Consider the following 23,452-nt stretch of genomic DNA (forward strand, 5'->3'; position numbering starts at 1 on the left):
CGTTTCGCGTGTTCTCTGCAAATCCGTAGATTTTAAAATTTATTATATTTTTGGGAGAACGAGTTTATTAAAATTTATCTATTTACTTTAAAAAAATATTTCGATTACTGATATTCATTCTATTATTATCTAAATATAATTCGTTTACAGAATTATGATTCATCATGATGCAATTTAACAATGATACCACGTTATATAAGTATTGAAATCTTTTACTTTTATATTTCTACTAAATTTCTCCATTAAGGAATGCACTTATGCATTATGTGGATTTCACTATTTGCATTAAATACCACTCAAATTGATTTCACTCGAATTATCGAAGGTTCTATTAATTCTGCACAACGCTCGTTAGCTTTCCAAATGCTACTTCGACGGCTCGTAGAAGCGACGTGTACGGTATCGCAATTAAACACGATAATAAAGACGCGGGTCGGTTTCCCATGGTCTTTAGAAATGCACAGCACTCCATTTTGCTGGGTCGCATCCGTCGTCTCGATCAAATCGATTAATTTGCATGCGCTTAGAAAGGCGGAAGCACGTCTCCGCATGCACGTGTGTCGACCGCAAAGCCGATGAATCTTCGCGAGGTCTTCTTTGTGAGTGCAAATTAGTCGCGCGATCGCGCTTTCTATTAGCAGTTAAATGCGATAAGTGCAGCGAATAAATTTTAACGCGATCAGCATACACCATCAGCATACACAGGTCGGCGGCCGAGATTTTTCTGCAACGATTAAGTTTCGCGTTAAATCATCGTCAACGTGCATTTATCGCGCTTTGACACGCCGGGGCGTTAGGAAAATATTCGAAACTGTCATACCGTTGGTCTCGCGCATCAAACTTAATGGACTGTAGCTCACTGAAATGACAAATGAATGCTTCGGTTCTTTCGCGACGCCCATTACGACTTTTCAAAGGCGATATTCGGTATTTATTAGGTAGAAAGTAACTCGAGAAAAAAAAGATTTCTTCACGGCTGATTGAACTTATTGCACGCCATATAAATAATAATTTGATTAATCTATGATCAAGTTTCACCAAGCAAAGTGTTGATTATCTATTCCGCTTCTATTTTTATGTAGGATATTTCCAAATATATGCATAATTTTTTAACATCAAATCCAGAATAACGAAAATTTAAAATAAATTTTTTTTTTTACAAATGAAATTAATCTTTAAGATTTAAAAATTTAGCGTTCTAAGAAGCATTTTAATTAAATTTTATTTAATTAAGAAATTGAACTTTCTTCATATATTTGAATTATCTTCTCGAGATTGGAATAGTTAAAATAGGAGAAATCCGGTATTCTTAGGTGATCGCCGAGAGCGAATAACTTTTCGCGAATTGATGGCGAAAAGTCCTTCTTCTACGTGCAACAATGTATCGTACGGCGAATGCACATGCATGCATTAGGGAGGAGCGGAAAAATGTTCCTGGCATCGGTTCATGTAGAATCGTCTTTCAACCTTGATGCGAATGGTATGTACGTGTCGAGGCTATTGTTAAAAGGGGACCTCGTGCGAATGTAGCTTACGGATAACTGTTCGTCGACTGCGAACGTGCCGCGAGCGTTCATTTAACGACCGCGAATTTACGATTCCCTAATATTATTTACAGCTCGTAAGGTAATCCTTAATGAATCACGCGACTCCAATTTAGTGCAACTCGGTCCATAAGACATCTGCGAAATTTAACGACCACGCTTTATAATTACCTCTTCTTTTGGATCTTCAATAATCTTTTTTAAATATTAGCTCATTATCTTGTATTATTTCTATGAATAATAGTATTTATCATTATTTTACAATTATGATCTTGAAGTATTTTGTTTTACGAATTTATTAATTAGTTAAAATCATAACATTTTCTTTAATTAACAGTTAAAATTTTTGCATAAAGATAAAATTAATTTTTATTTACAATCTTTATTTTAAAATGCGTAAGCGTTTTATTATATAACGTATTTCTTCTTGATTAATATCTATATATAATCTCCGCACATTTGTTTTTTTTATTAAAATATTTTGTGATTTTCTCAATCGGAAGAATAATTTTATTAGAAAATTGATGGAGGCAGATATTAATTAAGAACGCGAACAAGGAGTCAAAGGATAATCGCGTAAAGGCGGGAATTTAATTTATCTTGGACGAAACGCATTACGTTTCAAGTTGCAAGTGCAACACGTGGTTTCCTTTCACGACTTTCGATAACAGGATTTATATTATGAGATACAGTCGACGTAGAGCCTTATCAGGGCTACTACTAGAACCTCGGCATTTGCTCGCGTGGCTCAGCAGGGTTGCCGTGAAGAATAGATTGCAATAGGCTGCAATTTTCTAGGAAGATTCAAAATACTTGGCGTACACGCAACATTAGATAACCGTGGGAGATTTAATTAAGATTAAACCACTTGGCGGCTTGTTCGATCCGCCCTAATCACGATTGCGAAATCAAATATCAAAGCAATATTTTTATTTGCCCTTTGCGATTTTGCAATAATTCATTATCGAAAATGTCACATGTACATAGAAAAAGATATTACTGAAAATAATTATTAACGTCAATTTACTCAACGAAGAAAATAAATTTATGTAATTTAATATAATGAGATTTAATAACATTTAATTTTAGAAAGTAATAGAATATTTATATATTTTATAGTAATAGAATAATTAAAATAATGTATTAAATTTAATTTGAGAAAATGTTTTTCTCAAGATTTTATAATATAAATACAAAATTTTGCCAACGATAACAAATCATTTAATCTACATTTATTTCATCAATTTAAAAGAATATTCTTTTTACGATTATCAGCTCTTTTTACGATTATTTATTAATTATTGTCACGATGACATTATTATTATATCTTAATGTTTATGCAACGGTCTTCAAGGACATGTGTTTCAAGTAAGAATCGGAATGAAAATTTGAATTGATTTACGCCAAGCGAGCCATCTTGAAGATTTAAAGGCTGATAATCTGTTCGAGATGCAAAAAGTGTACTTAAAATTCCGACGGTGGCAGCTGGCCCTCTCTTTGGTTTTAGAGAAAATTTATGATCTGACCAGAACGCGTTCGGTCACTCCTACCCGGGTGCGAAGGGTGTAATTTTATAACCGGTCATAATTAGAGACATTACCTCGCTTAGGATCCTTTGCTCGTGCGTTCCACACCGCGAGCTCACCTCCTCCTTGGATTGTGCGGCGCGCGGTCATTTCGCTCCCATTATTATGCCAGAACAATGAATAGTTAAAATCTCTTTACTGCTATGTGAGAGCTGGTGTAGGAAACCTTCTTCGAGCTAGCAGGCCTGGAAGGACTTTGGTATTTCTTTTTTATCTCCTTTCCTCGCGGTTTAGCGTATCGAAATGTATTGTAAAGCATTGCATTTATTCAGTTATTGATATTAGCGGCACAAATAAATTTTAATAAAACATAGCTATATAAATATAGAGCAAACATTTTACAAATAAATTTCATTTTCAATTAGCTTCAATTAGCATACGAAAAGCTATAAGCATTATTTATATTACTTTTAGTTTGAAAATATATTATGATTTATAATATATTATGATTTATATTATTTTTATTATTATAGTTGCAAACAAGATTTGTTTGCTTTACTGTTTGTGTTAGAATTTTGCAGATATAACTCAATTCAACATGATTTATGTCGAGAGTCGAGTGTGCTTGGTTGGTCATTACGAGGTAATGTCGAAGAATGAACCGAATTCCGATGAGAGAGAAAAACATGTGGCAATCGGGAAAGTAGCTGTTTCGATTATGCAAGCAAATAAGAGCTGTCCGTATCAATAATAGTTCTTTGCTACTTTTACGATCGCGTTTTTCACGAGTGATTATCCTAGATAGTGTATCCATACCCGCAGCAGTGATGCAGATTTGTTTAAACCTAATGTTACAGGCGAGATTAAATTATGCAACAGTTATTTACTTTCTAACATGAATTTTAACATGATTTTCCATCCAACTTTTTAATTATTTAAATAAAAAAATTTGAAGATAATTAAGAAAATTATTTTTAAAAAATGTATGAAAATTGATTATTCTTATCATAAATCATGCTAAACCTAATTTTAATCTTAAAATCAAATTATAATCTTTACTTAAAACATTTCATGATTTTTTTTACATTTTAGTGGCATCATAAGCAAAAACAATAACTTAGCAATGACTTGTGTAAAAGAAAGAAATTAATAGAACGAAGTCTGTATTAATTTTAAGAAAATCCGAATTTCGTAAATTAATCAATCTTTTTAATGAGCTTTGTGAAATTGTTTCAATTGCGCGAACGGTAGATAAGACCATATTCTTTTGCATAATCGTAGAATTTTGACATCCCGCATTAGCACGAAGAAAAAGATTGTGGATAACAGAGCCGTGCGCCGGTTATCAACATGCCGCAATAATTCATAATCTCGTCATAATTATCCATCTTGCAACTCTTTCGTTGTTTGTGGCTGCGGCCGACACGTTTTTTTTCGCGCGCGGTTATTTCGACCGGGCTCGCGAATAGTGCTCGTTATTTCGCACGCCGTTAAAACTATTTCATCGACGGCACAATGGCACATAACCGGTGGCAATAAACGCATTCCCGTGTCAACGTTAAAGACCGTAATCAGGCGACCGTATCTTTCGCGAGGCATGAAAAATGTATAAGTCGCGTGTACGTCGAGACGTCGAACTGTTAGGCAAAACTGGATTTGTTCGTTTATACTTGGGGGAAAGGGGGCATATTTTTACCTTTCTTTCAAGCACAAACTCGTTTCTCACTGATTAACGCTTTGAGGCGCGAAAAACCTTTCGGAATGCTTGTCGACGTACATTTTTCCACAACCTAAGATAAATCGTAAATTTATTGACTACTTGAATTTATGAATCTCAATCAAGATTAATTTTAATCTTTTAAATCGATTATTTGCTCAAAAAGCTCAAGAAACAAGTTTTGAGACGAGACAAATAAAAACGATGGATTTAACTAATTTATAAAGAAAACCCAATAATTTTGAATTTCATTTTTTTTATCTTTAATTTATATATAATTAAAAATAAAAAAATGTGTTAATTTTAATAATATATAGTATATATCATAGAAGAATAACATATATATTTTTTAATAATTAGTTAATTCTACGGGAACAATTTACGTGTGTAAGGAGGGAAAAGCTGAGAAAGGTACTTGCTAGCGAAGAATAATCGCCACAGAGCGCTATTTATATAACTCTTCAATTATCTCTCCTCCATTAGAGTCGTAAGAGAGGCTTTTACATGACGAGCGTAATAGGGACGGTCGTACGCGCTAATTAAAAAAGAATAGGTTGAGTAGTGGGATGATTATCGGTTGGCAGTCGGCCATGCATAGATGAGCATAATCCTTTCGCAGCATGCCAAGTACTTACGCAGAATGAGAGAGAAATGGAAGCCTTACTCTCTCTTTCTCTTCATTATATGAAATTCTCTAAGAGGTCCTCGCCAATATTTCGATAAAACTTTATGAAATTTATGGAAACTATTCGCAGGTTACAATTATGAAATTCATATTAGTAATATTAAGGAAAATTATCTTAGCTCTTGCATTGATTTACTTAACATCTTTCGCGATTAAATTAATCAAAAATTATTGCACGTAAATCATTAATTGCGCATTCACAGTCTGTTACATTACATATATTTTTCGTGTACCGAAAGAATGAATTTTAGAATATTAAATCGATATAATTTGTTTCTCTAGAATTTAGACAGACAATGAATAATTATCGTTAATTATAAGCATTTTTCAATATATACAATTAATAATAAAGAATCGCATATTAAGTATATATTAATAGTTCTCGCATTTATTTTCCTTTCTTTTGTTTTTACAATATCTTTTATATACATATTGAAATCTGTACTTAGTTTCTTTTTAAGATAAATAAATATTATATGTAACTTAAAAAGGAAACAATGTTGAAAAATTTTTTTTGTGTACTTACGTTTCACAAGGATAAGAACAAAATATTTCTCAGACTTATGTAGTATTTTATAATTTATTTAATAAAAAGAGAAATGCTCGTGATTATTAATTACATGTATTTTTACACTGATTTTTTGTCTTAATATTTCTTAGTCTCTTTGTCTATATTAATAATTAAACTTTATCTCGTTTGAAACAACGTAAATACCGTCATATAAGATCTAATAGCTATTTCGTAATATACGTAATATTGCGAGATTTCCCACACAATCATACAATACTTCAATAGCAGGTGGGGATTCCAGCTTCATAGAAGTAACAGCATCAGGTTTCACGTGAATAATCCGTTTCGCTCTTCAATTCACTCTAATCTTATTGTTAGTTATGATCTCCAATTAAAATGTGACTGTTGAATTCCTTCGTGTTCGAAGACATAAAATTTAATTCTGAATTATTTAATATTTTTTAGAGATTCAGATAACATGATCAAAAATCTAACTCGAATAATGCGATTAAACAAACGCGAATGATAGCGACATGACGCAACGCATCTCGAATACATATATGTAACGAATATCTCGCATTTATGCTGAACAGAATGCGTTCGCTCGCGGTGAACAGACGCGGCACTTTCGCAATTTTATGTTACAGGAGTTGGCCGCATCTTTCTCTCTTTTTCGTTTCGCGGCTTTATACGGCCTGTGTCATTATCCGTCATTACGCGTTGGACAACGGCGAGAAATAGCTTCGGTTCGGAGAGGGAGGCGGGATTCACTGTGTAAAATCTTGGCCGATCGCACCGCGGATTCGCGCGATGGTACCTGTAATATGGTCGGTTTAGACTTCGTCGGGCTTGTAACGTGTTATTTCGTGTGTGATTATCTCGATGCATCGACTTGGCTTTATCATTTGAGCTTTACGAGCCGAACTTTTAAATATCTTTTCAATAGAAAGCCTCTATAATTTACAGAATAATAGGTGTACGAATAAAAAAAAGAAGGAAACTTAGACTTAAATTACATATTGATTTATTATGTTAATATGATTATTAATGCAATATGACTTGTGCAATTTTAATACATACATAATAATTATAAATAATACTTAATTTAAAAATAATCATTTTTTTGTAAAAAATATTTCTACATTTTACAAATTATTACAATTATAACAAATAGCTGTATATTTCAAATATTTAGCATCTACTAAGTGGAGATTCTCTTGTAATATAGAGCATTAAAAATCTTCTCGACGGGATTCTTCTCGTTATATATCGGTTATTATACCGATAATACCAATGATTATTGGCGAATATCATTAAGAATTCTCATATCTCGTTTTTCTTTGTAGTGAAAGTCCTTTTCGTGATTTTGTAGTATCAGATAGGTCGAAGTTTTCTGATTCTCTCGATCGTGAGGTCCTATACGAAAGGGAAAGTTCAGATGCGCCAGGAAAGATTCGCGCTTGCAGTTTCCCCGCGGCGTTGAACGGGAAATTATCGTTCTTTCTACTCGTCCAACGTGACGGAATACTGATGAAACTGCCAGGAGAAATGAATAGCGGATGGACGATTATCAATATACGTTTTTTTTTCTTTTCTATCGTGCAGTCTGTTAGATATATGACACTAATTCGATGATGACGCTAAATAATCATACTTGAAATTATATAAAGCCTTGATTGTCTACTTTCTAATATTTATCATCAAATTTAGGTTGATCATTGTACATTGATACTTCCTCTGTAAAAGAGAAAGCTAAGTGACGAATGCGATATGTCAAAGATAGAGATAAATAAGATAATTTGAATAGGCTGATGATAGATTGGAAACATTCATTATTTATCTTAGTTGATACAATTTTACAATGAGTTTATATAGGTTCATTTTCATAATTTTTCTTGCATTTATATAACTTAAATTTTCTGTGGGTCATCGATTTACTTTACATAATGTAAATAATTTGAGAATTTTAGTTATGTCAGCTGTTAGAATATTCATTCATCGATTTAGTTGTCATATTTTTCCATTAAAATATATTTATATTTTTCGCGTCTCAATATGAAATATCTTGCATTTCATAAGTATTTGAGATGACGTTGGGTTATTCCGCGTGGAAAGATCGAATTTTACTGTGCAAACCAGATTGTTGTTATCTAATCGGAATGTTAGTTATGATTTCCTGGCTAGTTAATAAATCACTGGTAATATTATGCATCCACAATCGTGATGATCATGAAGAGGTTTTCGAATAGTGTTGGAAAATTTCTTGTTTACGATATGAGCGAGTTTCTCGGATTGCGAACTCGAACTTGAAATCGAGACTGGCTCTCATTGCCGCGGGCACTTTTTTATTATACTTTTATCATGATGGAATCGCAATATATTTGTCAAAGTTGTCATCTCTTTGGAAAACTGAGAAATTTTATTAATAAAATTAAAAATTAATAATGAATTAATCTGAAATTTTTATTTTTAATTTTTCGCGTATTCAGATTAATATTGCGTTGCGTGGCGATGAAGTTTCATTTTTTTGGCAGCAACTTTTTCTCGACAAAAGATGTTCGCGCATAAGAGAGAAATTTGATGAGAAAAAAGTGACAACCTTGAATTCCTTTTTATTCGTCGTCATTCCGCGATCGGATAGCTTGCGAAGCATATGTGCGCGAATTCAAGGGAGGAGGATCGATACCTGAAGAGTCAGCAAGCCGATTCGCATGCCGACTATATTACGGTCGCGGATCATCCATCAACCGGATCGGAGCCAGACGAGCAAAAAGCTCGTGGACTCGTCTAAACTGATCGCTACGCGCCGCACTCTCACGGTCTTGTTCGTTCGTTCGTTTCAGATAACGCGCGATTCACTTCGCGACCGTGTACGTGCATTTCGTTGTCGTTCTGCCTTTTTATCCTATCGTATATATGCCCATCGTATATATCCGTCTTACGCACGCATCTGCGGTTGCCTCGATGAAAATGTTGGATAGAAAACATGATAAATGTAGAATCATATAATATATTTCTCCTAATTGGGAAAAAAGTTAGTAAATACAAAAGTTTTATGAAATATTAATTATCTATTATATATTTTTATTAATCTCATAATAATAATAATAATTTTTTAATAGGAAATAATTAATAAATAATGAAATAAAAATCTAAACTTTAATTTATTTTGGTAGTATTATAAGATATTAATTTGTTTTCTATGCTTTTGTGTCTGTAATTGTTAATATTAAATCCATTTTGGGTTCCATCGTAATTATATTTGTATATATATATATATATATATATATATATATAAATAACATAATTAATTTTGAATAATGTTTATCAAATTATTTTTAATTAAAAAAATTTTATTTAATTTGTAAAAGTTATTATTGTTGAAAGAGATAATTTGTCACCGCGACATTGAAAGACGAGATCAGCTACAGTGGCCATGATTCTTATCGTAGACCCGCGTGGAACCGGATTTAATACAACATGCCATGAGAGAAATATATATGTTATTTGTATTGCAAAGCTCTGTGTCGGTTTCTAAAATGAGAAGTCCTCAAGGTGGCCAGTCGAGTTGATCACGGTTGACTACGCGTGCAGCGTGCAACGACACGAGGCCTCCATCCCCTATTAAATTCCCATTAACGATTCTCCGTTTAATAGATCTTTACGTAATTATGCATTGAATCACCCACGCGCGTCGTCACGCACTGCCTCTCCTCAGGGTCTATCGTTCCTCCATCTCGTTTCCTTCTTCGATTTGGTATTTATATTTCCTCTCGAAACATACGCACAGACATATATGAATATAATTTTCCAAATCCATCTCACATCCTTTCATTTATGAACTTTTTTGTAATTAGAATTAATTTAATCTTAGAATTTTGAAAATAAAATATTATTTATTAGAAGTTTCTTAATATTTTTAATTTTAAATGTTTTCTTATGTTACTGCCAAATTCTAAGTCTTTGTTAAGCTTTTAAAAATTCTTGAATTTATGAATTGTTATTTTTAATTAAGAAAGGTTCTATTCTTTATTGGATAAAAGATCTATAAATAGAAAGAAATGAGAAAATCTATATTTGTATCTTTTTTTACATATATTAACTATATACTTTATAATATAATAACGTTAAATGGAAATACGTGGTGGCCAGTCATTGATAAAATACAGACCACCCCCCCCCCCGCCAGCGTGAATTAATTGAGACGATCGGTGCCTATCTCAATTACGTTCCGTCGCGCTATGTAATTTCACGCGAGAGCAACTCCATATCTTTCTCTCGCATCTACCTTTAGGCTCGAAATGTGACGTCGACGGAGTCTAATCGAGCGTGAGAACACATGGTCATTGACATTTGACATGAGTCAACTTATGAGTTAATATCTCATAAGCTTTAACAAAACAAAGAATTACAGTTTGAAGCTTTGTTATAATAAAGTTTATATTAAAAGCATTGAATACTTGAAATGATGCAAATAAAAATAAAGAAAAATAATGACGATTTTTCAGTTTTCAGATAGAAATTTTCCAAATTTCCATTTTAAAAACTTTTCTCCGTAAATCATTTCTTGGTCAAGTTTTAAAAAAAACATTAATTCAAATTAATCCTGATTAAAGAGAAAATATTATTTTCAATCATACATATGAACAGAACACAAAGCAATAATATTCCAAAATCATTTGAAAAAAGCCGGAATTTTGTCAAAAAAATGTTAAAAATTTAAAAATTGTTCATTTCATAGGACTGTTAAATTCCCAGCATTAATATGAGGAGGAAAATTGCGAGTGACATAAGAGGCGGGTATTTGTAATAATGTCGCGGGTGATAATGGCGTGAACGGCCGATTGTTCTCTCTTTCTCTCTCTTTTTCTCTCTCTCTCTCTCTTCCTTTCTCTCTCTTGGTGGAAAGGTTAGTGCACGCTCGCCGTCGGAGATTCAGCACGTAAAGCGTTCTTCGTGCTGAATCTCCGCCACACAGCAATGGCCACAGTTATATGCTTGGCGTTATACCGCGACTGCCGCCGCCGTCACCGTGCGATATCGCGCACGTTCTGAAACGAGGGACTGGACTTTGCACGCGCGTACAATTACTTTTAGTGTTACAACCGCCCCTACGATGATGCATGTTGTACGAGCGCGGCCGCGCGAGATGGAATTGTCCCCGACACAAAAAGCCAGTTTACTCGGCCGGGATACGACGCGCGGGGGCATTGCGATGTAGCTCAGCAGTCATAAAGCAAGAATTATTAAGCGGCTCCTCTTCAGAGCGGACGAGTTGCGCTCATGTGCGGTTAACGTTCGAGGACTTGGAGGAGACAAAGGGCTTCTTCTGTCTGTCTCTCGACGACCGGGGGTCGCGTAAAGTAGACGGAAAAATGGGCGCACCTTGAACATTGACGTGTCGCAAATGAAATATCGTTGTGCGAAATTATAATTAATTCCGCGTGTTCGTAACAATAAATTGTCATAAATTACGAAGAAGAAAAAAAATTCTCATTATTTTCTTTCCATTTTGAGTAATATTATCAAGATGCTCTTTGACGAATATTCAATATCGCATATTCTGAGTGCCGCGACAGAGTGCCTCGGGAGAGTCGTCGATGGTTTCGTCCGCTAGCTTTATCAGCGTCGGGAGAAGACTAATGCATCGTCACAAATAGCCGTGATATCGACATTCACTTTTCAGAATGATTTATCGAGTCGTTCCTTATATGATTCGCGATTCAGCCAACGTGATACGATCTGCATACCAGATATTGTCCACCGTGCGGTCGGTTTTGATCGTGCATTCGTTTCATGGTGTTCCATTTGATTGCGTTCATTAAACCCGCTCGGCTTCACGTATCGGTTTCCTCTTTACGCGAGCGTTCTTGTCCCCGTTGGTCCACGATATCGAATCAGCAGGATCTGGAGCATGCTCCCGGTCTCTCGCGGGGGAAGGCTCGAAGGGATCGTGATCGAGCACGGCAGGGAAGAGCAGAGAAGATTAGAGTAAGAACGCGAAGAGAGAAGGAGAGAGCAGCGATCCGATCGTAAGAGGGTCGTAAGAGGAGGACAGTGGAAAATGCTAGGAGAGAAGGATAACATCTCGTTAGACTAGTCTAGCAAGCTCTCCGAAGAGCGCAGCCTGGTTCCACCGCTTCTTGCGCTACGCTCTCGAGATTGATCGTCTACGCGCGCGTTGTCGGTATAGACATACATGTACGTATACTCGAGTTCTTCCTCCACGAAGAAGGGTTCGACGAATGCCCCAGGACAGACTCTGCGAGCCTCTTCTGTCGAGAGCCGCCTCTCGTGGGAAATCGCTTTATCCTTCCACTCGCGTTGCACAACTCACCTTTTGACTTCTTCCGCTGCTTTGTATGCATTTAGTCGGGTTGCGATGGTCTAGGCGGACGAAAACGCGGACGCGAAATTTCATGATATAAATCAAAGTTACGTACTTGAGAAGTTTCTGATTTTGGAGTATGATGACCGTGAAACACAATTTTGAATACTTTAGAAATTGAATTTTTAAAGAAAGTTGCTTGAATATCTTTGGACTACATTTATCTAACTATTAAATATTATTTTAAAATGTATTCCTCCAATTTTAAAAATAAAAAATTTATAATAGTTGTTAAATAAATCATAGCTAAATTAACTTACTAAAATTTTAAATTTTATATACTGATTCTGTACGATTTATATATATAAGTTTCTTTTTCTTCATATTTCTTTTATGCATTGTTCGTCATAGCTCGTGATAATTAGAACTTAAGTCGGATTTATCTTCTTATGAACGTAAAGCCGAGCAGACGGAAGGTGTGTTTCAGGGCTGTGCCCGCTTTTGATTTATAGCGCAACCCTGCAGAACGCGAAATGGCGATGTAACGGCGCGCAGACGACATGGGGAGTCCCAAATTACCGTTTCTTCTTCTGAGCCTCATCCTTCATCGGTCCATCGTAACCCACGCGTGGTATTTCGCATTGTTCGCGCGCGAAAATTGCTGCGGGATTACAATCAAGCGTGTCATTCGCAGCTCGATAAAACTAGTCATTGCATTTTTAAATTCATATAAATTACAATAATTATCATATTAATTAGTTCAATATCGTATCGTTTACTATAATTATATGTAATGTTACATATAAGAAAACATATTTTCTTTTTTGACACTATCAAAAATTTCTTTTAGCACGGAAACTCTGTGTTCTTAATTGCAATTAAGTTAGATTGATATATTCTTATAATTTAAAAGCGATTGCCTCAGAGATTCCATATTTTATTAATCAAGTTCTTTCTGAAACATACGAGCGGGACGATATCGTGAACGTAATTAGTCCTTTTACAAAACTTTACTTAATTAGAACGTTCGAATAAACAAGAATTAAGATTATGTCGATATTCTTATACCTCGTGTTTTGTGCGTGTAATTGTGAGATCTTCGCGACCGGTTTGTTTCATTTTTAACATAGGCTTATTGTAACATGTCGGTATCAAATACCGGAGACTTGAGTGCATTATCTACTCAACTACTCTATTACGCACAGATAATGCAATAAAATAAAAACAGAGTCTTTTGTTCAAATAATAATCAGCATGACTTCATGCAACGAAGATCCGTGATATTTTATTTGCCGAAGATTAGAATGAGGCGAAAAGATAAAACTATATAACTTGAATTGTCGTAAATATCAATTTATGCGTGTGTTTATACTCTATGCGGATTCTTTGTATTTAGAGGACGTTAGTAATTTACATAATTATAAGCCAATTATAAACCATTATAATGATCTTTAATTGCTTCGCGGTGGGAAATTATTGAAATATATTAAGGATTATTTTTTTCCGCAGAATATATTAATTCTTTCGCATCTTAATTAATAACTCGCATTATATAACAATGCGTACTTTAACAATGTTTAATATATCAAGTGATAATTAATCTTTGTTTCTTACTGTAGATTGACAAGAATATTCATATAGGAAATTTCTAAGACAATATTCGAATAGAATTTAATATTTTTTTTATATTATTATAAAATATTTATTTTGCTTTACAAATTAACAGATTGAAAAATAAATTTTTATTTGAATAATTTGTCATTTTATGGGTAGAAATTGTATCGTGATTTCTGAAGGGTGGAATCGATCGTAGAGAATATTTTTTCGAGTTAATGTCCGTCATACTCGAAAGCTCAATCATCGAATCCAATTTACAGAACAACAAGGCGATTACATCGCTACACGAGCCGCGTGTTTCTTCTTTCTCTCAGAGTCAGCTCTCTCGTTAGACTTTCGGGTCACGGGTTACGTCTATCACTTTGTAATTCGAGCTTGTGCGTGCTTGTAGATGATCGCCCGTTTGTACAGTAATAACGCCGACGGTACGGGATCTCCGGAGATAAGGTCGAGTAACCAAACGAAAAGAGGGAGAGTTGAGACAGCGAAAAGGCATCACCGAGGATGCATCGGGAGTTCTCATCTCTATCGCGGTAATCAATTAATCTTCGTTATGTCATCTTCGTATGACCGATCGGTCCGTTACTAACATAACTATGTTTGACTTGTTGGGAGAAAATAGCTTTTTAATGAGCTGCGTTATCGCGCCTCGAAAGAAAAAGATATATTGCCTTTCTTAATTTCTTCCTATAACTGTTCGTTTGGTAGAGATACAAGCTTCTGAGAATCTCAGAATCATAATATAAAGCCGATTAGAGTGAGATATACATATATTATAAGAAAATCAAAATAATTAAAATAAAAATACTTAAAATACTTAAAATAAAAAAAGAGAAAATATGTATTTTTTACATGAGAGAACATTTTTTAAATATTTTTTCAAAATAGTATTGTGGTTATTTTATCTTATCTTGTCGATCTGGCTCTGAATTTCTCAATCTATGTCGAGTTTTATTCAAACGTATTCAGATAATATCGGTCTCCTGTGTCGCTGTGTCGTACTTTCTTATCCTGTTACTTCATGTTGTTTGCAGTCTATGATTTTTAAATGTCGCAATGACAAAGACCAATGACGTTATAGTTTGTAGGAAAATTTTAAATTCGAAATTTGAAATTTTCGAAATTCCTTAAAGAATCATAAGTTCAAGTTCAAGCTAGTCCTTTTTAATGAAAAGATTTTTTCGGTATTAATTTATGTTTTCAATTAATGCATCTCCGATGAATATATGTTCGACGCATGTCTCGATTAACATTGAAATTATAAAAGAAACGACAATGCGTCCCACTTGCGACAACATGATATAATCGAAAGATGGGCTGTGGTCGCCGTCTTTATGTCCGAATGAATGCATGCGTTGCATTCAAATTAGCTCATGAAAAAATTTCTCCGGCTAGTTTTGGGAGTCAGCTTGACATAAGATTACATTCTTAAATTTATGTATATATGATACATGCATTTTAAATCATAGCTATGTATTTGTTTATAATTTAACTGAATCTCCACAAGTAAATGCGACGTACGTGAATATTATTCTATAATATAATATCTTTTAGATATCTCTTAATCAGTTATTATTTATATAATTTAAAAAATAAATTTTTGTTATAATTTAGATTCTTTTTAATTTATAACATTCGATTAATTTTGATATGCAGGGGGTTACATAAAATGTTACTCTATATATTTTATGTTTTTTGTTTATGATATATGATATACATTAATCGCGAATTGAAATAATGAAATTAATAATTAATGATATCGAATATCGAGACTATGCGAGATAGAATGAGATTCAAATAAGGAAAGGATCTTTTTATGATTTTTCTTATTCGCGTCATACATTGCTGGCTTCCCAACATGGATTACAATAGAATTTTTCACTAAATATATGAATCCAACGGTTTTCGTTTTATATCGAATCTAGGTCTTTCGACTTATGCTATATCTTGCGCACCGTTAATCCGCGGGAAGTAGCACAAACCTTCGTTGACTGGTTCCATCGAAAGTCGGAAAGAAGAAGACCCGGTTTCAAGATCGGAGAAAGCTGCTGTGACCCACCTAGTGCAAATCAACCGCAACGAATCCTGCGGAATGCTGTTACGGATTAAAGCATAGCAAACTCAATTTAATAAAGTAATAAAGAATTTAAAAGATTTTAGCGACTTAATACAATTAAGCTTGAGAGACTCGTATTTAAATCCACTATCCCTTTTTTCTTCTTTTATTTTTTAAGCTTTAAGGGTTTTAAAGAGAGCGATTTGCGGTTCCTAAGCCTCCACTTCATAAAATCGAATCTTTGAGTTAAGAGAGCGAACTCTTAAATTGAAATGAGCGAGACTCCATATAGAGCTTTGTAATCGAACGATCGTAATTTTTCGTAGACAATTAAGAATGTGCGCGTAAGGGTCGATAGCTTCGGCCATTCATTAAAACTTGTAGACGATCATCCAGATCGTTCAGATGCCGACGACGATCATTTTCTCCGCCCGACTCGCATCTTCGCAATTAAAATCTCGACCTTCATCCCGCGCAATTAAGACACGCCGCACGGACGAAGGGAGGACTTTGAGTATATTAATATATATCAGATGTGATGATTTTTTTCTTAATATTTGTTGTTTTAATATTTTGTGATATTAAAATATAAGATGTTTGACAAAGGATCACACGTTTATAATATAAATAATAATAAAGCATGAATAATAAAGCATGAGTCATATAATCGAAACTGCGTGCTTCTGTTACATTAGGAAATTATTCTTATTCGCAAGCACACACCACACTTCTTATAATTTTTTCCTAAGTTAGAAAACTCTAGGATTTCTACAGATAAAACTTGTAATCGCCCTTTTGCGAGACAACTTCTCGGAACTATGCTTTCAGAGAAAACTATTTCCTTCGTTCGTTCCGAGTACCGTAAGAACCTCGTAGAAACATAAGAAAAAGCCGGCTGGCAATCATAGCGAAGGTTATGTCCTTTTCCGCCAAGGGAAGAATCGGAATACAAAGACGAAGAAATAAGAAGAGAATAAAGGGAAGGAAAACAAAAATCAAAATTGATCTCTATAATTGTATTAATAATTATGTATTAATAATTGTTATAGATTTTTTTAAATTTTTAATTTTCTAGAAAGTCAAATACGTGCTTTATATACTTTTATTTATTTTATCATTAAAAACTTGTCACATTATTTGTTTTAATTAACATTTCTTAATTATCTTGATCTTCTATTAGCGAATCTTCTTCGTTGATTATAATTTCGTAAGAAACTAAACAAACAAATTTTTTATTACGATCAGTGGCCAGTTTTCATTTATGTTTCTATTGAGATATTAGTTATCGAGTCTCATTGTAAAAGGCGCGGAGAATTGCGTTTAAACGGCAAGAACAGGTTGCCATCCGGCTTTTTGCAGGTGGATTATAGCATGACGACCGGAATCTTTAGGTTCGATATCTCTAACAATCTCCGCTCGGCAGCTAGATTGGATTAGATTAGCTGCTGCTTTGAAAACTGCGAAACACTCCGCTCTCCGAGTCTCCGTATGTACAACTCTTATCGCGCAGTACATCTTCGGATTTGCTTTAGATTTTCAGATTAGAATGATATCTCGTGAAAAGAACATCGGATATCCGTTCATAATTCATAATAAACGTCCTATTTGCATACATCTGCATAATATCTATAAAAGGTAAAAGTGAGTAACAGATTTCTTACTTATCTTATTCAATTATTTCTTATAAAATAATAGAATAGATAATTACAAATTAAATATATTTGAATACATTTCTTAAATTTGAGAGAAAAAGAAGAGAAAATTTTTTGCGTTTATTTTTTTTCTAAGCGTTACAATATAATTTTATAATAATTTATTTGTTTAATAAATAATTTTTAATTTTCATTTATATATAATATTCATTTAGATAAACCGAATAGCAGTGTTATTTTGAAATAGGCGATTATTTTGAAAGAAATGATATTTCGTAATATGAGTGCTAATTGCTTATACTTTCTGTTTTTAATGCAAAATTGTTTCTCGCTTTTATAAATTTATTTAAGTACACTTAGTTACTGTCAGGTTGATGAAATGACAATAATGGCTCGGTATCTCACGTATGCAATAACTGGTGGAACTTTCTGCGAAATTGCAGCATACTATTATTTCCCAATAATACAACGTCCGTCGTGCCTCGCTTTTCCTTGCGTGTCCTTTCACTGGCGATAGGATACACGATTAAGCTACCTAGCTATTGTGCAGATCCGTCACTTATCATCGTATTCATCCGGCGTATCTCGCGGCTCCATCATTATAAGAAATCAATAATGTTATCGATAGGTATTTATCAAAATTACAAATGTAATTTATCTAGCTAAATTTTTCTTTAAATTATTTTTCTTTAAATTATTGGACAGTGCAATTTCCAGACAACATTATCTTAACTTTAATTATATTGCTGCATTTTTTTATTTTGAAAATGTATGATCGTTAACTTTTGCGATATAATAACAATTGGTTAGGCGATATAGGAAACTTTTTTATAATTTTAAATATAATTTAAGTTAAAATTTAAAAAACAGTTTCGAATTTACGAAATAGAATTAATGGCAACTAAGTTGAATTAATGGCAACTAAGTTTCGACGTGGCGTACTTTTATAAATGATAATCACAAAATTAAATTTTGCGGATTTCTAATGAATTGCCTTCTTTGCATAAGGCACGCAGACCATCAGGGGAGACCGTGTTACAGCTTTTTCTATGTCTATAGATCCGATGATTTGACGCAATAATCCAGATCATTTACGATGAAGTCAGCATGTAACTTTGCCGTCACGCAAAAAACTGCTTAATTTTAATTCCGATGAGATCGTTCCTTAATATATAATAATTATAATAACTTTCGCTCGAATGTGGTAAGCTAGCTATATCCCGTCGTGGTGACTTAGCTAGGATTTGAGCAACAAATTTAAGATCTTGATGAAATCGAGTTTCTCACTCGGGGGGCCAATTTCATTCTCCCTTCGAAGGGCTCCAGAGCCCTTCACCAATCTTCGGCTGCTATTATCTAAATTATCATGGCTCGCGTTACCTTTGTGAGACGCAACTTTGATATTTTGTGCCGGCGTTTACGACGGCGGTGTAAAAACGTGATTTTTTTGCGAATTGCATACGCAAACGGAATTCAACAGGCAATGCTCGTCGTATTTTTTGCTTTTTAATACGGAATAATCGAGGATTTCTGATTGTTGCACATATAGTATAATATAAACTGTTTGCGTAAAAGAATTTACCAATCAGAAATTAATATGTTATTAGTTTTATTGATCGTATCGAGTATGTAATTTTTGCTTGATTATTATAAGAGTAAAAGTACGTGAGTAAAACCTTGAAAAATAGCAGCAAGTAAATGTATCGCGTCCAACAAATCCACCATTCTGGTGAAAGTATATTCGAATGATGTATCAGAATTTGCTAGTCATCTATGTCAGTGATCGTTATCTTTAGTGCTAAACATTGTATGCTATTAACTTATCTAGTCATTGTCCTCATTTACGTTAATCTAATTATTTCTTGTTACATTAAAGTTGTCGACGCAAAATAAGCATTTTCTCTTACAATCTGGACGCTAGAAGACTAGGATGATAATTAATGGTCATCCCGGTAATCTCTAATTATAATAAGATCGAGTTCTAATTTTTAAATAAAATGTACGAAGGATAATTGAATTATTCATCTAATAATAAAATATGTATATAAAAAATATATTTTATTTTAATAATGAAACACATATTACAGTTATAAGTTACATATTACCTTTATCTTAGAATATGAAATTGTAACAAAATTACTTTTAAACTTATGAAAATACGAGCAAGAATTAATAAAGCAAATTGGTTAGTTTGAACGATGCAAAACGTTGCATATATCATAGCAACTTGTTTCTCAGGATTAAAGTGACTCGGATTAAATTTCTGCAATCCTCGGGACATTCTCCGGGATCACCACCACCATAAATCTCCCGTCGACACATTGAGCGGATAAGTTTCCTCCGCGAGTCGAGCTGTTTTTCCGAACGGCATAGTAATCGAGGTCGCTCACGGAATTCGCGTGCCTCCGCTTCTTTTTACCTCTCGCGGGAAGAAATTCGATTCGCTCAACTCCCAAGACGACGATACCGTCGTTTCCTCCGTCCCGCTCTCACAGGACTCGACGAGAGAATCGCGGCTATCCCGTCCTAAGATCTAGTCCTGCCGGCGTGCTCCGTGCTCCGTGCAGGAATCTAGTCTTAATGAGTAAAGTCAAGTCCGTGCTTCTGCAGCTGGCGAGCTAGTTGCGCTCTTCTCTTAGGTTTCTTGGAGATCTTCCTCTGGATCATAAAAAGGAACTGGAGAAGATGAGGAAGAGCCTCTCGCTTTTTATCCATCCTTTATCATCCAGAGCATTCAAAGACAAATTGAATTATAGTTCTTGTTTATATTTCCAGTGAATATACACATGAGAAAAAGATTCTTCAGATTTTTAGCAATTTTATTTGTTTGATTTGAATTTATTTGATTTTAATAACATAATTTTATATTAAACATTATTTTGTTGAATTAAGAGTTTTTTGTTATTTCGTTAAAGTATATCATGTGTTGTTGAAATAGAAAGAACTATTATTTAAATAAAATTTATCTTTGAACTAAATAATATTTTGTTTGGCTAGATTAAATATTGTTTTAATAAAAAAAAAAGAAATTCTTTAATATTGTCAGAGTAGTAATATAGCACATAGTAATATAATAGTATAATAATATAGTAAAGAACATTCTTTTTTTCAAACAATTTATTAAACAAATATTTTATTTGAAATAAAGCTATTTATTTGAATAATTAACAAATATTTTATTTGAAATAAAGCTATTTGAAAAACAATCGAATTTATTGAATCAATAATTGGTTTGTTCGGACTATTTCAAAAAATAAAATTTATTTTTCTAATAAAATTTATTAATTTCAAAGAAATCGTTCTCTCTGTGTAAAGAACTTTATTGAATGTTTGAAAACAATAAAAATACATATTGCATAAGAAAGAATGTTGTTAATAAAAACAGAATCGAATAACTTGGTCGTGTCGTATTTAATAGGAATATAATTTAACAAGGCTCATATTTAGAATATTAATTTGTGCACCTTAAAATATCATGTAGCTTTTCTTGCGTGGACAGATAAGGATTTATCACAAAAATCGTTTCCGATTAAGTTAAATCTCTTAATTCGGTTTCTTGGGGGGTCTTTTATCTAAATCCAGAGCCGCGAATACATTTACTCTTCGGTATGCTCTGAATCCGGTGCAAGATCGCTACCGCAGTCTGCCGCACGTTGTTCTTGCGGTTCGCGGAATTGCTTCGCCCTGAGCCTATGTTAGTTCGCGAAACAGGAATTTGCGCTTAAGGCGGGGTCCGAGAAGCGGAGCGCGCTTTCATCGGGATTACTGGGATGGTCGTTGATTATCGCCTTACGCAGTTTTCTGGCGCTAGCCTCCGAAGGCTCCGTCCTCTTTACATCGTTATCCGCCAGATACGCATTCTTCGATAGAAACGTTTTATCGTCTGAATACACGAAGCTACGGCTTGTAGTTCAGAATTTATAAGAATTGGAGAGAGAGCTCTGTAAAGAGACTAAGATACAATCCATTCTCTAAATAATAAAATAAGATAAATAAATTATGTAAAAGTGCTGATTTAATAAATTTTCTAAGTTAATACAACCAATATACAACTAGGATCTTTATTCTAATAAATGTGATTTATACCGCTGATAAGCGGAGAATCTCGAAGCAACTTCTCGACGGCACACTTTCTTGGAACTCGCAGTTCCGCGTGTGTAACTCGCGATTTGCGGTGTGCAGCGGCAGTTGCACCTGGCGACAGTCATAGATAGCGTCGTAGAGATCGTGAAACGCGTCGGCTAACTCTAATCTCGCAATTGATAATCCAGTCCGAGAGCGTGGGCGCGTTAGCTGCCGAGAAAACCACACCGTGAGCCTTCGATCTCGCCTTACCTTTCCTCTCGAGCTAACGACAGGTAAACAAACGCGCGGCGGAGATCTTGGACGGCGATTGCGGCCGCTTCTTTTTTCCACAGCAAGACCGAGCAGCGATCTTTTTCTCAGCCCGCGCATCTCCGCGCGCGTGAAAGTCTACAGCGGGACGGCGAGATCTCACGCTGGATACATCTCCCGCACGTTGCTGCTCGATCTACGGGGTGTTTCGTAAGGTGTGCATGGTACTTCAGAATTATATATATATATATAAAACTGTTGAATTGCTATATATATATATAAAACTTTACATACTACATATATATAACTTTATTCAATTTTATCAAGAGTCTAGCAATTTGTTTGACATTAATCTCTGACGTTTAAAATTTTCTTCTTAAGAGATTTATATAAAAAATAGATTTTTAGTTTAATTTGTAATTTTTTTTTAGATTTGCAAGAAACAGTAGTATATAATATTTTGTATAGATTTTGTAAGATTTCTGGAAAAGAAAATATTAGGTATTAAATTTTACTGAAAAGTGTGCTTTTCTCTCTTAAGTTTGGCGAACATCTTACGAAACACACTGTGTATATACTTAAAGGATCTTCGTCACTCTCGAGGTTCTTCGTCACGATGATGAAACGCGAGATTTCCGTCGCCGCGATGTTATCTGTTTCATTTTTATGAATCGAGGGGTTGGGAATCAGCTGTGGTTTGTCAGATGAAGATCGACTGACTAATAAGTCAGCTATAATACCAGACTCGTTAATCAAGATGCAAAATTAGATGATGCTAATCTGTGGAATCTTTTGGTTTCGCTTTGATGAATAGTGTGAAGTAAAATTTTTTTATTTTCTTATTCAATCTTATTTCATGAAATTAAAATACGATTTTATTGAATGCATAAATACGGTCATTTTTACTTTTTGCCCTAGTTATATTTTTTAAATTAATAAATATCACGATATATTAAAATCATGCGTAAAAATATTTTATGCCTCGCATGGTGCATGAATATAGTCATTTTCAGATATATGCTCTTTCACAATATTCAAATCCGGACGTTTCAATCTCCGCGAGATTCTGAATCGCGCTTTGCCGAGAGAGCCACAGAGAGGTGTATATCTCATGGCGAGTTGCTTTTACAACTTGCATGATGTTGATATCCCACGCAAAAGTTGTATGTAAGTACGTAGGAACGACAGCGCCTGGCGAAAGTAGGATGCACTTGGCGGGTGCTTTTCGCTTGCTCGTCGTGCATGTGAGAAATGCACACCGTGAGTCGTGCGTGTGCACGCACGAGAGACGTGTCGTTGCGGTAATGTAGACTAGGAGGGAAATCTGCCGAGTTTAAGCACACAATTTCGCTTAATTCGATTTTTATAAGGAGTATGAAACAACTTTAACGAGCAGTGACAAGCTATAAACTAAATCAATATTCACAGATTAAAGTAAAATCAGCTGAGCAAATACTTGTCTTGTTTGCAACTAATTAATG

General features: G+C 34.2%; 1 protein-coding gene across 2 annotated transcripts in view; it reads left to right on the forward strand.

Moving 5' to 3' along the window:
- The window catches only part of LOC105422001 (uncharacterized), a 164,802-nt gene that overhangs the window by 1,699 nt on the left and 139,651 nt on the right, over nucleotides 1–23,452 (forward strand). The gene's annotated exons all lie outside the window — the stretch shown is intronic.

This window comes from Pogonomyrmex barbatus, unplaced genomic scaffold (assembly GCF_055798465.1).
Source record: "Pogonomyrmex barbatus isolate J1 unplaced genomic scaffold, ASM5579846v1 scaffold13, whole genome shotgun sequence".
In the NCBI taxonomy this organism is placed as follows: domain Eukaryota; kingdom Metazoa; phylum Arthropoda; class Insecta; order Hymenoptera; family Formicidae; genus Pogonomyrmex; species Pogonomyrmex barbatus.